At 38.5% G+C, this 15,112-nt stretch overlaps 1 protein-coding gene across 10 annotated transcripts in view; it reads right to left on the minus strand.

The window, feature by feature from the left end:
• FAM169A (family with sequence similarity 169 member A) overlaps positions 1 to 15,112 on the minus strand; it is a 64,665-nt gene that overhangs the window by 46,309 nt on the left and 3,244 nt on the right. The window contains exon 1 of one of the 10 annotated variants that reach the window (XM_086361097.1): positions 8,834 to 9,106. The exons of the other annotated variants lie outside the window; for them this stretch is intronic. The gene's annotated coding sequence lies outside the window, so the exon portion shown is untranslated. Of the gene's footprint in view, positions 1 to 8,833; positions 9,107 to 15,112 lie in introns of those variants that run through there. 10 annotated transcript variants of the gene reach the window in all.

Genomic DNA, 15,112 nt, shown 5'->3' on the forward strand with positions numbered 1-15,112 from the left:
ATAAAATGGAGTACTACTCAGTCATTAAAAAAAGAATGAAATTTTTTCTTTTAAAGAATAACATGGATGGACCTAGAAGGTAATATGCTTACTAAATTAAGTCAGAGAAAGACAAATATTACACGTTATATGCAGAATCTAAAAAATAAAACAATAAATGAATATAACAAAACAAATTCACAGATACAGAGAACAAGCTGGTGTTTACCAGTGGGAAGAAACAGAAAGGGACAAGACGGAGTTAGGGAATTAAGAAGTACAAACTCCCATGTATAAAATAAGCTACAAGGATATACTGTTCCATACAGGGAAATGTATGATTATTTTATAACTTTAAATGGGGTGTGTGTCTGTGTGCATGTGCATGCGTGCACACACTCAGTCATGTCCTACTTTTTGACCTCATGGACTGTAGCCCACCAGGCTTCTCTGTCTATGGGATTCTCCACACAAGAACACTAGAGTGGATTGCCATGCCCTCAGAGGATCTACCCGACCCAGAGACTGAACCTGAGTCTCTCACATCTCCTGCACTGGCAGGCATATTCTTTACCGCTGTATCATAAATGGAATATAACCTATAAAAACACTGAACCACTGTTTTACACATCTGAAACTAATACTGTAAATCCACTTCAATTGTAAAAAATGAATAATTCCTTAAATGATAAAACTAAATATTTACAAGGTATAGGATATAAACACACATGCATACAAATAAATCATCATACACCTCTCAACGTAAGAGTCACTGTAAAAGGACACAGGAACTTTTCAGAATCACAGAAACATTTACAAATATGTTTTGGTGATGGTTGAACCACCTTATAAATTTACTTTTTAAACAATCACTGAAGTACAGCTGTAACAGGTAAATGTTGTTCAGTCACTCAGTTGTTTCTTTGCGACCCCACAGACTGCAGAACACCAGGCTTCCCTGTCCTTCACTATCTGAGTTTGCTCAAACTCATGTCCATCAAGTTGATAATGTCATCCAACCATCTCATCCTCTGTCACTCCCTTCTCCTCCTGCTCTCAATCTTTCCCAGCATCGGGGTCTTTTCCAATGTGTCAGCTCTTCACATCAGGTGGCCAAAGTATTGAAGCTTCAGCATCAGTCCTTCCATTGAATATTCAGGGCTGACCTCCTTTAGGACTGACTGGTTTGATCTCCTTGCAGTCCAAGGGACTCTCAAGAGTCTTCTCCAAAACACTTCAAAAGCATCAAGTCTTCCGCGCTCAGCCTTCTTTATGGTCCAACTCTCACATCTGCACATTACTACTGGGAAAACCATAGCTTTGACTTTACAGATCTTTGTCAAAGCAATGTCTCCACTTTTTAATACACTGTCTATGTTTGTCATGGCTTTTCTTCCAAGGAGCAAGTGTCTTTTAATTTCATGGCTGCAGTCACCATCCACAGTGATTTTGGAGCCCAAGAAAATAAAATCTGTCACTGTTTCCATTTTTTCTACATCTAATTGCCATGAAGTAATGGGACCAGATGACATGATCTTAGTTTTCTGAATGCTAAGTTTTAAGCCAGCTTTTTCATTCTCCTCTGTTATCTTCATCAAGAGGTTCTTTAGTTTCTCTTCACTTTCTGCCATAAGGGTGGTGTCATCTGCATATCTGAAATTATTGATGTTTCTCCCAGCAATCTTGATTACAGCTTGTGCTTTATCCAGCCTGGCATTTCACATGACATACTCTGCACAGAAGTTAAATAAGCAGGGTGACAACATACAGACTTGATGTACTCCGTTCCCAACGTGGAACCAGTCCGTTGTTCCATGTCTAGTTCTAACTGTTGCTTCTTGACCTGCATACAGGTTTCTCAGAAGGCAGGTAAGATGGTCTTGTATTCTCATCTCTTTAAGAATTTACAGTTTCTAAACTATATCTCTCATGAATACAGCTGTTAAAAAAAGGAAGCCAACAACTTAAAGGGGATGGGGGACACTAAAGATTTTTCACTAAAGTCAAGAAAAATAAGGACTTAACTACTAAATAATATGATATGTACTTGCTAATGCAATTAGTTGAGAAAATTAAGACTTCCCTAGTGGTTAAGAATCCATCTGCCAATGCAGAAACAGAGGTTCAATCCCTGGTCCAGGATGGTTCCACAGGCCATGGGACAACTAAGCCCACATGCTGCAGTACTGAGCCTGAGCTCTAGAGCCCACGGGCCACAACTACCGAGATCCACACACCGCAGAGCCCGCGCTCCACAACCAGAGAAGCCCCTGCAGTGAGAGTCCCGAGCACAGCAACTAGAGGAGCCCCCCGCTCGCCACAGCTAGAGAAAGCTCACGCAAGCGACAAAGACCCAGCACAGCCAACAGTTAATTAGTTAACTAAGAAATTCAAGAAAAAAGCAATTAGAGGCGTAACAACTGGGGACAGGTGCCTGGGTTAGGGGAAAAGGAGACTATCTCTACCCCAGTTTGCAAATAATACAGTTAACTGAAAAACCAAAAAAAAAAAAAAAAAAAAAAAAACCCAATGGAAAAAGTATTCCAAACAATTAAGAAAATGAGGTAAAATGCTAAGATATAAAATTACATAGAGAAATCAAACCCTCATATATATAATAATAACCAGTAAGAAGAAACAATAAATGGGAAGTCCAGGACTTTTTAATAGGTAGGACTGTTTCACTGGTCTGTCTTACAATATATTGAAATGAGAAAGTAATTCTGCCCATTAAAAAAATATTTCTTTATGTGGCTGTGCTAGGTCTTAGCTGCAGCATGTGGGATCTACTTCCCTGGCCAGGGATTGAACCCTGGCCCCCTCATGGGAACTCAGAGTCTCAGCCACTGAAGTCCCAATTTTTTTTTTTTTAATTTAGGGGAAAAGTCACTGAAAAAATAAGTTACTTTTCTCTAAAGTGACCTTCAAATCTATTTTAATACAACAAAAGTATCATTAGATAAAGAACTTAATATCTAATAGAAATGAGATAAACACAAAAAAGACATATGTTATACATACAGTTATATATATTTTTATGAATTCTGAAGATATATTAATGAGAAGAAGTTCTTTTTTTAACCATAATCTGAAATATTGGTCCTAAGAACTTTAAAACCTGATGTACATAAGACGGGGACCTTAATTTGTAAATATATATAATTTTTTTAAGTAAGCTGATGTTTAATTTTAAAAAATCAAAACCTAGAAATAGAACACTTAAATTCAACCCATCTGCTGCTGCTGCTGCTGCTGCTAAGTCACTTCAGTGGTGGCTGACTCTGTGTAACCCCATAGACAGCAGCCCACCAGGCTTCCACTTCCCTGGGATTCTCCAGGTAAGAACACTGGAGTGGGTTGCCATTTCCTTCTCCAATGCATGAAAGTGAAAAGTGAAAGTGAAGTTGCTCAGTCGTGTCCGACTCTAGCGACCCCATGGACTGCAGCCCACCAGGCTCCGTCCACGGGATTTTCCAGGCAAAAGTACTGGAGTGGGGTGCCATTGCCTTCTCCGACCCATGTGCTAGTAAATGTAAATGTCTAAATAAAAGGAGAAAGAAAAACTTGTGACACTATTTATGAAAGCAATACCACAGGACTTCCAGCCAACTTGTGAAAAGGAGGAAAATAAAAACCGAATTTCAAGAGATAACCAAAAAATAAAAAAACAGAGAACCATCAGGAGCTTATCTAAAGAAGATGTTATAGTTAGAAAGGGATCGTAAAATACAACAGTAGCTCTACATTGAAGGAAGCTTATTTGTTAGTTTGGCAAATCTTTGTATCTCTATCAAAGTCAATATGAAAAAGCAAACTAAGCAAATACACAGTATGTTCTGTAGTCAAACCATTAACCAACACGGGACTTCCCTAGTGATCCAATGGTTAAGACTCCACACTCTGAACGCAGGGGACCCAGGTTCAATTCCTGGTCAGGGAACTAGACCCCACATGCTGCAATTACGACTCGATGTAACCAAATAAATTTTTTTCTTACAAAAACTAAAAACATGAAATGGTCAAGAGCAAGTGAAAGAAGCATAAGGAGGACACTAGTTAAAAGAATGTTAGTACAGTAACTGTTTTTGCTTTCCTGTAGACAAAATCCCAACTTTGTAACCAAGTAACACATTCAAAAGTACTTAAATTCAAGAAAGAATAAAAGTATTCCTGGGACTTCCCCTGGAGGTCCGGTGGCTAAGACTCCATGCTACAACCACAGGGGGGTGCAGATTAGTTCCCTGGTCAGGGGAACTAAGATCCCACATGCCAAGGTCAATTAAAGAAAGTATTCCTCTTAAACCAACTCAAAAGACTCTCTAAAATATTAACTACCAAAACAAGGTGTGAATTAGATATTTAAATTTTTTACTTGCTAAGAGTAACCATGATGTAAAGGATAAAATATAAATTAATATTTGAAGATTACTTTTTTTTTTTTTCAAATTTTACAACCCCATGAACCATAGCCCACCAGGCTCCTCTGTCCCTGGGGATTCTCCAGGCAAGACTACTGGAGTGGGTTGCCATGCCATCCTCCAGGGGATCTTCTCAGCCCAGGAATAAAACCTGCATCTCCTGCATTGCAGGCAGATTCATTGCCGTCTGAGCCACCAAGGAATCCCTATATGCTTCTAACCATTCCCCAAATGCTGATGCTCATGGTCTACACTTTGAGGATAAGGGTTTAGACCAGCTACCAGGCCTTCTAAGGACCACACTGTTGACTTCTGAAGATTACTTTTAAAAAACATTTATTCATCCTAAACTATAAAGCCTATGAAATCCTCAACTTGAGATTATACATTTTCCTAATCAGCATTCAAATTTCTATAACTTAAATATTCACCTGAATATCAATTTAAAATATCTCCAAAATCTCCAGTAGTATGTCAGCACACTTTTGCTTACCATTAAGAAGACACTGCTACAGATCAAAGGCAAGTAGAACATGACTAGTTGTAAAAAGAGAAATTTATTATCCTTTATTCTTAAACCTTTTTAAACTGAGGTTTTATAATACAAAAAATAATCTCTTCTGGGTTTAACTGTAATTTTAAAGATTATATAAACACAAAATCAAACAATTCTGTTTTCCTGAAATTCAATCATGTAAATACTCTGAAATTTGCATAATGAGCATTACCAGAGGGAAAAAATTTGGTTAGATGTGATTTCCTTTCTTTTTTAATAACTAACTTTTATTAAGTGCCAGAATGTGTCAGAACTGTGCTAAAAGAATGTCATGCACTCTCATTCAAGCCTTGAGGCAAAGATATGTGGTGGACCCAATTAATATTCTTATTTTATAGAAAAGTAAACCACCTTGGAGATGTTAATCATTTCCCCAAAGTTACAGAGAGAGTGGGTGGCAAATCTCAGACCCAGGCATGGACCTGACACCCATCCTCCAGAGCGAGTGAAACACTGAGTGTGTCACATTTATGATTCATTATTTTATGAATGAATGGAGCACTAGAAATGTGGCGATTTCCAGATGCATCTGACTTGATTTTAATATTGTTCATTTCCCTGGTGGCTCAGATGGTAAAGACTGTAATGCAGGAGACCCAAGTTCGGTCCCTGGGCTGGGAAGATCCCCTGGAGAAGGAAATGGCAACCCACTCCAGTATTCTTGGCTGGGAAATCCCATGGATGGATGTGCCTGGTAGGCTACAGTTCATGGGGTTGCACAGTCAGGCACAACTGAGTGACTAACATTGAAAGGATTTCTTTTTAAAACCTTTTTTGGAGATATTGAAGCATGACTGGTGGTTTAGTTGCTAAGTCGTGTCTGACTTTTGCAACCCCGTGGACTGTAGCCTCCACACTCCTCTGTCCATGGGCATTCTCCAGGCAAGAATACTGAAGTGGGTTGCCATTTCCTTCTCCAGGGGGAAGCATGACTAAATGTCCTTAAATCGATCATTTTTGTGGCAGCAAAGCTAGTTTGAAATGAATGCATTTCTTCTTCACTATAGAATAAATCATTTCACTATTTTCTCTCTCATTTCACCTCCAGGGCATCTCCCAACAAACTTAAAAGTTGTTATTTTTGAATATAGTTTAAAAACAACTATAGCATCATAGCTTTTAATATGAAAAAAATTAGAAAATATTTCCCCAATTCCCAAGGCCCAAACATAAACCCCTTCTAAAATATCTCTGTGTTTTCAAATCTGTCCTTAAATCCATTACTTTTATTACTGGTCACTCTCAGTGCTAAACTTTATTGGCTAAACAATCACTGATCAGTATTTTAAAAAGATGAAAGAACTGCTACTGCGGCTGCTAAGTCGTTTCAGTCGTGTCCGACTCTGTGCGACCCCATGGACTGCAGCCCACCAGGCTCCTCTGTCCATGGGATTTTCCAGGCAAAAGTGCTGGAGTGGGGTGCCATTGCCTTCTCCGATGAAAGAACTAGAAATTATTATAAATCAGTAATAGCAACAGGTAACATTTACTGAGAAATGACATACCAGACTTTAAAGAGAATGCTGCATGTAATATATAATGAGGTACTTCTATCAACCCCATTCTACAGATGAAGAAATGGAGCTTTAGAGATTAAGACATGATCAATGTCACACCACTGGTGGAGCTAGAAGAATATGAATCCAGACAAGCAAATAGACATTCCAATGTAATTATTTTTTACTCAATATGCAAAATCAAATATCATACTCTGTCATAGGAAACTTACTTCTGTAAAATATCACAACTGCACCTTGTTATTAAACACTGTATTCACGTATTACACCAGAAAGAGTACTTGTACTGGAATCCTGTGAGGATGCTCAGGTCAGTTTTGCCACTAGCCAGCTTCGTGACCCTAAGCAAGTTACTTACCATCTTAAGCCTTCTGTATTCTCATTGGTAATGTGATGCAACTAGACAGGATAATCCTAAGGACCTTTTCACCTCTAAATGTTTGTAATTGTTTATTTTAAAAAATAGCAGTTAACTTAAGACTGTGTAAATTACTAGTCTTAAGCTGGTTCTCCTAGGTTTAAAGAGACAGAGAAGGTTAGTAAGGTTTTGGAGAGATATAGCTTGCTATGAAAAACATCAGTGACTTCTCTCTCTTTTTTTGTTGTTTTTAAGCTTCTGTCCTATGTTATATAACTATAAAGCTGTCAGATCAAATTGTGTCAAGTACTTTATGCTCTGCCCATGAGATGAACCAAAAGGCCTAACTAGATTCTACATGAATGAGAAAGCTTAATGTCCCCTTAAGCAAACTAACTCATCAAAAACTTTACACAGAATGGACAATTAAGTGTAGAAAGTGTCCAAACTAATTTGCAAATTAAGTAAATGGCATGCTCATTAATCCTGAATGACCAGTATAAAAACATAATACACCTCTTACATAAGAACATAAGAGGCCCACCCGCTATTTTATACTCATCTTTTAATAATTTCATCCCCTTTTCCTGAAATATTATGTAACAGTTTGCAAGAATGAATGTTCTTTAAGAAAGAAACTATGAGAAAGAGCTAAAAATCAAATTGTTATTACTGTGATTTCCCCTCCTTTTTAAGGTTAATTACTGGATATCAAATATATTTTTTATTCTATAATATTTTATCACTCTGAGGCTATACATTATAATTTCCGAATTATTAAAACTATACCTGAAAATAAGAATTCTCTTTGAAAGTACGTGGAACTTTTTGTATGATTATTTAATGTTCTCTCTTATTTCTTTTCTTTTTTTCCTGCATATCAGCATCTTTTTTTTTTAACATATATCCCCTCTCTTTTTAGACTCCCTCCCATCAAATATATTCTTAAAGCAGGAAAAAATACATAATTTTAACCTGAGTTCTTAAGTTACTTCAAGAGTATGGCTATTATTGGGGGCTTTAGGAGGAGGAGAAGATCCAAAGAATTATGGAGATTTTAGAGCTGAAAGAGTTCTTAGAAAAAAAAATAATTATCTCCACCAGTCCAAGCCTTGATCCTACCTCTGCTGATTGTTTCCCCAAGACCGAAAATAGGTTAGGTATCCAAGTAACATAAAATCTGTGATGCTCTCAACCTTTTACACAAAAGGCCTGTTTCTGGACCTTATTATGATTCTCCCCTTGTCTCTTTTCTCCCCACCATCATATCCTTCTCTGACTAACCTAGGTCCTGTATTACATCAGCTCAACTTTTATTCTACTCACCTTTTATCCTTTTACCCTCCTATCCTACATAAGGCCCTAAATCCAAGATGAATCTTTCTCCACTCTTAGAACTGAGTTCTTCAGGATGGCAAAAATGAAACCACTAAACAGAGTGCTTACAGTTATCAACACTTAGGTGGGCTCAACAATGCTCAGAAATCCTTTTCTATCCTCTGAGAGGGGAAAAGGATTTAATTACATGTAGGTAAAGAGGCCTATAAATCTATGGGTAATGGGACAGGAGGTTAAATGTGGTTCGTAGTAGCATAGTGTCAGTCGCATCCGACTCTTTGTGACCCCACGGACTGTAGCCCGCCAGGCTCCTCTGTCCATGGGATTCTCCAGGGAAGAACACTGGAGTGGGTTGCCATTACCTTCTCCAGGGGATCTTCCAGACCCAGGGATCAAACCCGGGTCTCCTGTGTTGCAGGCAGATTCTTTACTGTCTGAGCTACAGAGAAGTCCTACAAATGTGGTTCATATTTGTTACCTTTTTTACTTAGAGAACAAAAATCAACTTTTGAAGTCATAATCACTGAGCCAACATGGACTATGCACCTGATTCTATTTGAAACACTTCACATGTATCCCTGAGAGAGCGTTTATCCCCAACCCATGAAGCGGGAGATTTAATCATCTCATTTGTCAGATGAGGAAACTAAACACACAGCAGCCCCACCTGTTCAAGGCACCCTGTGTCTGTGTGTGTGGGCTCAGTCTGTGTCCGGCTCTTCGCAACTGCGAGCACTGTAGCCACCAAGCTCCTCCATCCATGGAATTCTCCAGGCAAGAACACTGCAGTGGGTTGCCATTTCCTTCTCCAAAGGATCTTCCCAACCCAGGGATCGAACCCGTGCCTTTTGCATTGCAGGGGGATTCTTTACCGTCTGAGCCACCAGACTAGCTGTGTGGCCATAAGCAAATTAGTTGAACAGAGAGGGGAAAAGGACCTCTGAAGAAGGAATAAAGTTCAAAATAAAAACTAATAACCTTGAATATACATTAAAAATCTTACATCAAAAAACTCTGGGGCAAACTTTATATAATGAATATGATCCATAAGAATTAGCTTCCTTAATACAAAAGTTTTTGAACTAAGCAAATAAATAAGCAAGTGGCATGAACAGACAATTCATAAAACAAGAAAAACAAACATAAAAATGCTCAACTCAAAATTTTTTTTAAAAGCCTATTGGATGTAAAATATTCATATATATTTATATGTTTGTACAGATAATAATCTGGAAGAGCTCACATTATTAACAGTAGATATTCCTGGTGAAGGAGGAAGAACCAAGGGAAGAAAGGAGATTCCACATGGAGCCTCCTTCCTCAATCGCTCACTCTGTAGTGTAGGCTCTCTTGGATGCCACTCTGACAAAATTTAGGTTATATGCCTGCATCCAACCTCCAAGGGAGAAGAATGATTTGGAAGGTTCTATCTTGGGAAGACAAGCAAGGCTCATAGGGCTGACATGGGACCCCTAAGCAAAATGAGTCAGACCACAAATACTAAACGACCACATCCAGGAATGGATGCTGAATCCTTATCTTCCTGTCTATACACTTGGAGGAAGACACAGTGAGCTACTTACATTTCTCAGGTACATATACAAAAGCCCAACAATAAATTAATAGGCTGTATGTGAAGCAGACATGTGCTTGTAACTGAAGCTTCCACTGATCGACCACATGTGGTTCTGCAGAAAAGAATATCTTTGCCTCTAGAACATGTCAGCTACCCCAGCCTGTCATGACCCAGATTATTAAACACTGTTTATAATCTCACAGGAGTAGTTTACAAACCTCAGGAGGGACAAAATAAGAACTATTTAAATGAATACACCATAAAGTTTTGTCCTTCATTTCAACATTAGACAATCTTTTTTTTTAAACCTGTCTTCTTTACCATGGAATAGATTCAATTTTACAGTGCTTAAAGTAAATACGAGTTTGACACAGTAAATCTCCAGGACATGGGCAATTTAAAAAAAACAGGAGTCTAAACACTATGCATTTGTTGTACATATCGTTACCATATAACATCACAGAGATATGTCTCATTAGAACCATGAAGATGGATATTTTCGTTTTAAAGGAAATCCCAAAAGAAAAACAAAACTTGGTACTTAATTTCGGCTTACAACTAGTGAAATATTCTGAGTCGCAATCACCACTACCACCATCACCACCACCTCACCCCATTTCCTAACACTTTCACTAAACAACAAAGAAATGTAACCAAGGGTTGCTGCTACTTGCAGAGTATCACAGCAACTTGAAAAAAAGCAGCCTCCCAACTACAGGCTCAACATTCCCCTTTTCCTCCCAGGCTTCTCCACTCTGCACTGCGAGCCACAGCCTCATACACCTGCTCTTGCAATCTTCCTGCAAACTCCGGTGTGTATGCTTACCCAGATCAAGTGAAATTGTTTTCTTACATTTCACTGGCAGCAGGCCCAGGGGAAAAAGAGATAATAGTAGCCTTCCTCTCTGGCTTCAATATATTTGTTGTTTAATTGCTAAGTTGTGTCTGACTCTTCGCGACCCTAAGGACTGTAGCCTGCCAGGCTCCTCAGTCCTTAGGATTTCCCAGGCAAAAAATACTGGAGTTGGTTGCCATTTCCTTCTCCAAGGGTCTTCCCAACCTAGGAACTGAACCTGCATCTCCTGCTTTGCAGGCAGATTCTTTACCACCGAGCCACCCGTCTTCAATACATATTACTATAAAAATGAATGACGAATGGCCGAACAAGTTTGCATAAACAAACCACACACTGGTGCTAGAACAAAGAACTGCCACAGATGAAATCCATGTGAAGTTCTGCGGCTAGAGGAAGAGCAATAGACGGTCTCTCAACAGGCAGATAGAAGGGGAGACCCTCTAGGATGGGAATGCTAAACGGAAGCCAGAAAGCATGCTGAGAATAGCTAGTTGGATTCATCAAGAGAGTTAAGGTATGTAAAAAGCAGGGGCATGCACACTAGGAAAATAAATCGGGGATAGAAATGACAGGCCAAGAACACCAGATTAAAGAGTCTGGACTCTATTTTGCACACAGAAGGAGGTAATTTAAAGATCCTGAGCAGAAGAGAGACACCCAAGGCTATGGTTTAAGACAATTTACCCAGCAGCTGCGTATAGGATAGATTAATAGGTAAAAATGAAGGGAGACAACTTGAGAAACTTACATGAGTTTCTTGCAAGTTCCTCATGCATACTTCTTTTAACATACTTATCACAGGAGAGTGTGATTTACCTATTCTATCTTTTCTTCGTCTATTCTACCAGGCTCAGAACTCCAGAGAAGCATGATTTTTCCAAAAAAGTAGGGATGGGTCAAATGATCTCTGATGTCCTTTCTAACTAATACCTTAGGTCATGCATGACCACTTAGAGGGAAAAAACAGGGAAACAAGCACTTAATTTACAAAAGGTTGGTACCATCTAATGAATAATCATTTATTCTACCTCAAAACGTTTTCTGATGATGAAAGAACTATCATTCATTGCTTGTTTACCTTGCACGAGGCATTATGCTCAATATTCTACACATAATAAATAATCTATTCCTCAAAATGATTCTATGAGGGTAACTATTCTTACACACGTTCTTCCAATGAGGAGCCTCAGGTGTGAAAACGTTAAGTTGCCCAAGTTCACACAGCTGGTAAGTGGCAGAGTCAGTCTCTAAACTTAGGCAATCTCTCTCCAGAGGCATTTAATCAGGTTCCTCGATCAAGACAAAAGTCAATATAACCCATAATGTACCTGATCATACAAATATCATATATCAAGCATATTGTTCAGTCATTAAGTGTTAGGTTTTTTTGAATCTCGCAGTGTCCTCTCTTCAGACTTTAGATGCTTGTTCTAATCACTACAAAACCACCTGCAGAATTTTAAAATGTTTACTACACAATGAATACAAAGCCAACCATTTTAAAATGAAAGGGAAAATTAAAAGCTGACAAAATAAGAGATTCAGCTGGTACTAGACTCAATATGAATTATGAGCAAGTTTTTTTTTTTCCCTAAGTTAAAGCAAAATGATCCCACAATAGGGCTTCATTCAAAATTAGGAAAGGTGTACCTCAAGGATATATACTGGGACCACGCTTATTTAACTTTTATGCAGAGTACACCGTGAGAAATGTTGGACTGGATGAAGCACAAGCTGGAATCAAGACTGCCAGGAGAAATATCAATAACCTCAAATATGCAGATGACACCACCCTTACAGCAGAAAGCAAAGAAAAACTAAAGAGCCTCTTCATAGAAGTGGAAGAGGAGCGTGAAAAATCTGGCTTAAAACTCAACATTCAAAAAACTAAAATCATGGCATCTGGTCCCATCACTTTGTGGCAAATAGATGGGGAAACAGTGACAGACTTTATGTTCTTGGGCTCCAAAATCACTGTGGGTGGTGACTGCAGCCATGAAATTAAAAGACACTTGCTCCTTGGAAGAAAAGTCATGACAAACCCAGCGTATTAAAAAGCAGAGACATCACTTTGCTGACAAAGGTCCATCTAGTCAAAGCTATGGTTTTTCCAGAAGTCGTGTACCAATGTGAGAGCTGGACCATAAAGAAGGCTGAGCGCTGAAGAACTGACTCTTTCAAACTGTGGTGCTGGAGAAGACTCTTGAGAGTCCCTGGGACAGCAAGGAGATCAAACCAGTCAATCCTAAAGGAAATCAACCCTTTCTTTTAGATAGGTCAGACAGCATCACTGACTGAGTGGACACGTGTTTGAGTAAACTCTGGGAGATGGTGAAGGACAGGGAAGCCTGGCATGCTGCAGTCCATGGGGTAAAAAAGAGTTGGACACGACTCAGCAACTGAACAACAATTAGGAGATGCAGAAATGGAAAAGGACCTCTGACCTCTTCATGCGTCAGACAGCATTCAGTCTTTTATTTCATCCTGAGGATCACATTTTAAGAAAACTACACTGAAATGGCATCACCGACTCGATGGACAAGAGTTTGGGTAAACTCCGGGAGTTGGTGATTGACAGGGAGGCCTGGCGTGCTGCGGTTCATGGGGTCACAAAGAGTCGGACACAACTGAGCAACTGAACTGAACTGAACACTGAAATACAATCAGGATGGCAAAGGATCTGGAAACATCAGTATGGAAGATAAGGAAAAGGAATTGGGGAGAAATCAGTGAGGGCAAGTCCTGTTGGAGAAGTCTTAGAAGGAAGGCAAGAAACTTCCCTTCAAATATCTGAGGTGTCAATATGCAGATGAAAACTTAGTCAACATACCTCTAAAGAGTAAGAGAAATGAGCATTTCCAACAGTAAATTCTATCCACAAATGTATCACACCTCATGAAAACACAGGTCAACTAATTAACTCATCAGAGAGAACCGTCAGTGACTGCCGACACATTCCAGTTGTGACTGGAGTAACATCTCTCCACCCAAGGCACAAGGACATCCGTTTTCATCTAAGCCAGTTCTAGAAAGGAGAGCCAAGAGTCCACGGAATTCAGCTGAGTGATTATTTGTATATGCCAACTGTAAAATCAAGGGAATCATTTTATAGAACTATGGTTTTTGTTGTTGTTGCCATTTTGAAAAGCTGCTCAGATGTAAAAAGTTAGTATTCACCGAAGTTTCACTTCACTCAGAATCACCTTGGTTTCTTTTTTAATGGTCTAGAAAATTTTATCAATAAATCTCCTCAGTCTTGAAATTTCAAATACTTTTAAATATGCATTAAATTACAAAGCTAAATATCAATACTTCGAACATGTGGTTGCTTTTTGCTAAATATAGCTAGATTTGCCACTCATATGCATATGTAATTAATAGAAAATAGGACCAGATATAAAAAACGTTTTTTTTTTTTTACTTTTATTTTTTGGCCCTACCACACAGCATGTGGGATAGTAGATCCCTGACTAAGGATCAAACCCATGCCCCCTGCAGTGAAGTGCAGAGTCTTAACCACTGGATCTCAAGGGAAGTATCCAGATCTAAAATGAGTAGATTCTTATTCTGGGATCCACAAGAGCTATATGGGGGACTATATAAATTACATTCAATTTTTCAAAACAAGAGTCATTTCCCCACATTAATACACAAACTAATGAAAACCAAAAGATTTTCTTGTTTTTAATTTGAACTCTACCAACTCAACTCATTTTGGTTATACTTTATCTCATGAAGAGCAAAAGCTCTGACTGACAAGTAGTAGAGAAATCACAATTTTAAAAAAGAAAAAGTCATTGTTTTGAAATGTACCTCAAAAAAGTACTGTATACTGCATGACTGTGGGGAGAAGATAATAAAAAGGAGAAAAAGTTGAGGAACACTGAACTAGATACTTAAAAAACAAAAATTCTAATTTCACTGATGACGATACTCGTAGTAGCTCACCTTTAGGAATGTCATCACATTTAATTCTGCTAACATTTTGAGATAAGCTGTATTATAACTACTCTTACAAGGCAAGGTTCAAACATATCTATTTGGCTTAAATTGTGGAATTATACTGCCTCTGAATAGTAACTACTGTTAAGAATCAGAGTAAGTTCATCTGATATATGAAGGGCCGGTTGATGTAAACTTGAAAGCATTAGTAATATGTATAAAGACTTTATAGACTAAATTCCTTATCAATACAGTTTATTACTTTATCATTGTACAACAAAAAGTCAAGTTCATTGACTTTTTCTCTATAGCTATTTACTGAAATTGGCTTCTCCATTATCACTATACTGATATCACTCCTCCAATAATAACCTCTCAATTCCCAAATTCAAGGGATTATTTTCATTTTACCCCTCTTGTCCTTATGACAGATCAGACCCAATTGACTACTGTAAAGTTTCTCTTTCCTTGGACAATACTCTCAAGTTTATTAGTTTCCTTCCTTTCTCAGTTTCTTTCAGCAACTGAACCCTCTTTCTCCTCTCCTGAATCCATAAATGCAGGGGTCCCCC

This window comes from Bos grunniens, chromosome 20, assembly GCF_055505025.1.
Source record: "Bos grunniens cultivar Pamir isolate PY7600 chromosome 20, Bosgru_T2T1.0, whole genome shotgun sequence".
Classification (NCBI taxonomy): domain Eukaryota; kingdom Metazoa; phylum Chordata; class Mammalia; order Artiodactyla; family Bovidae; genus Bos; species Bos grunniens.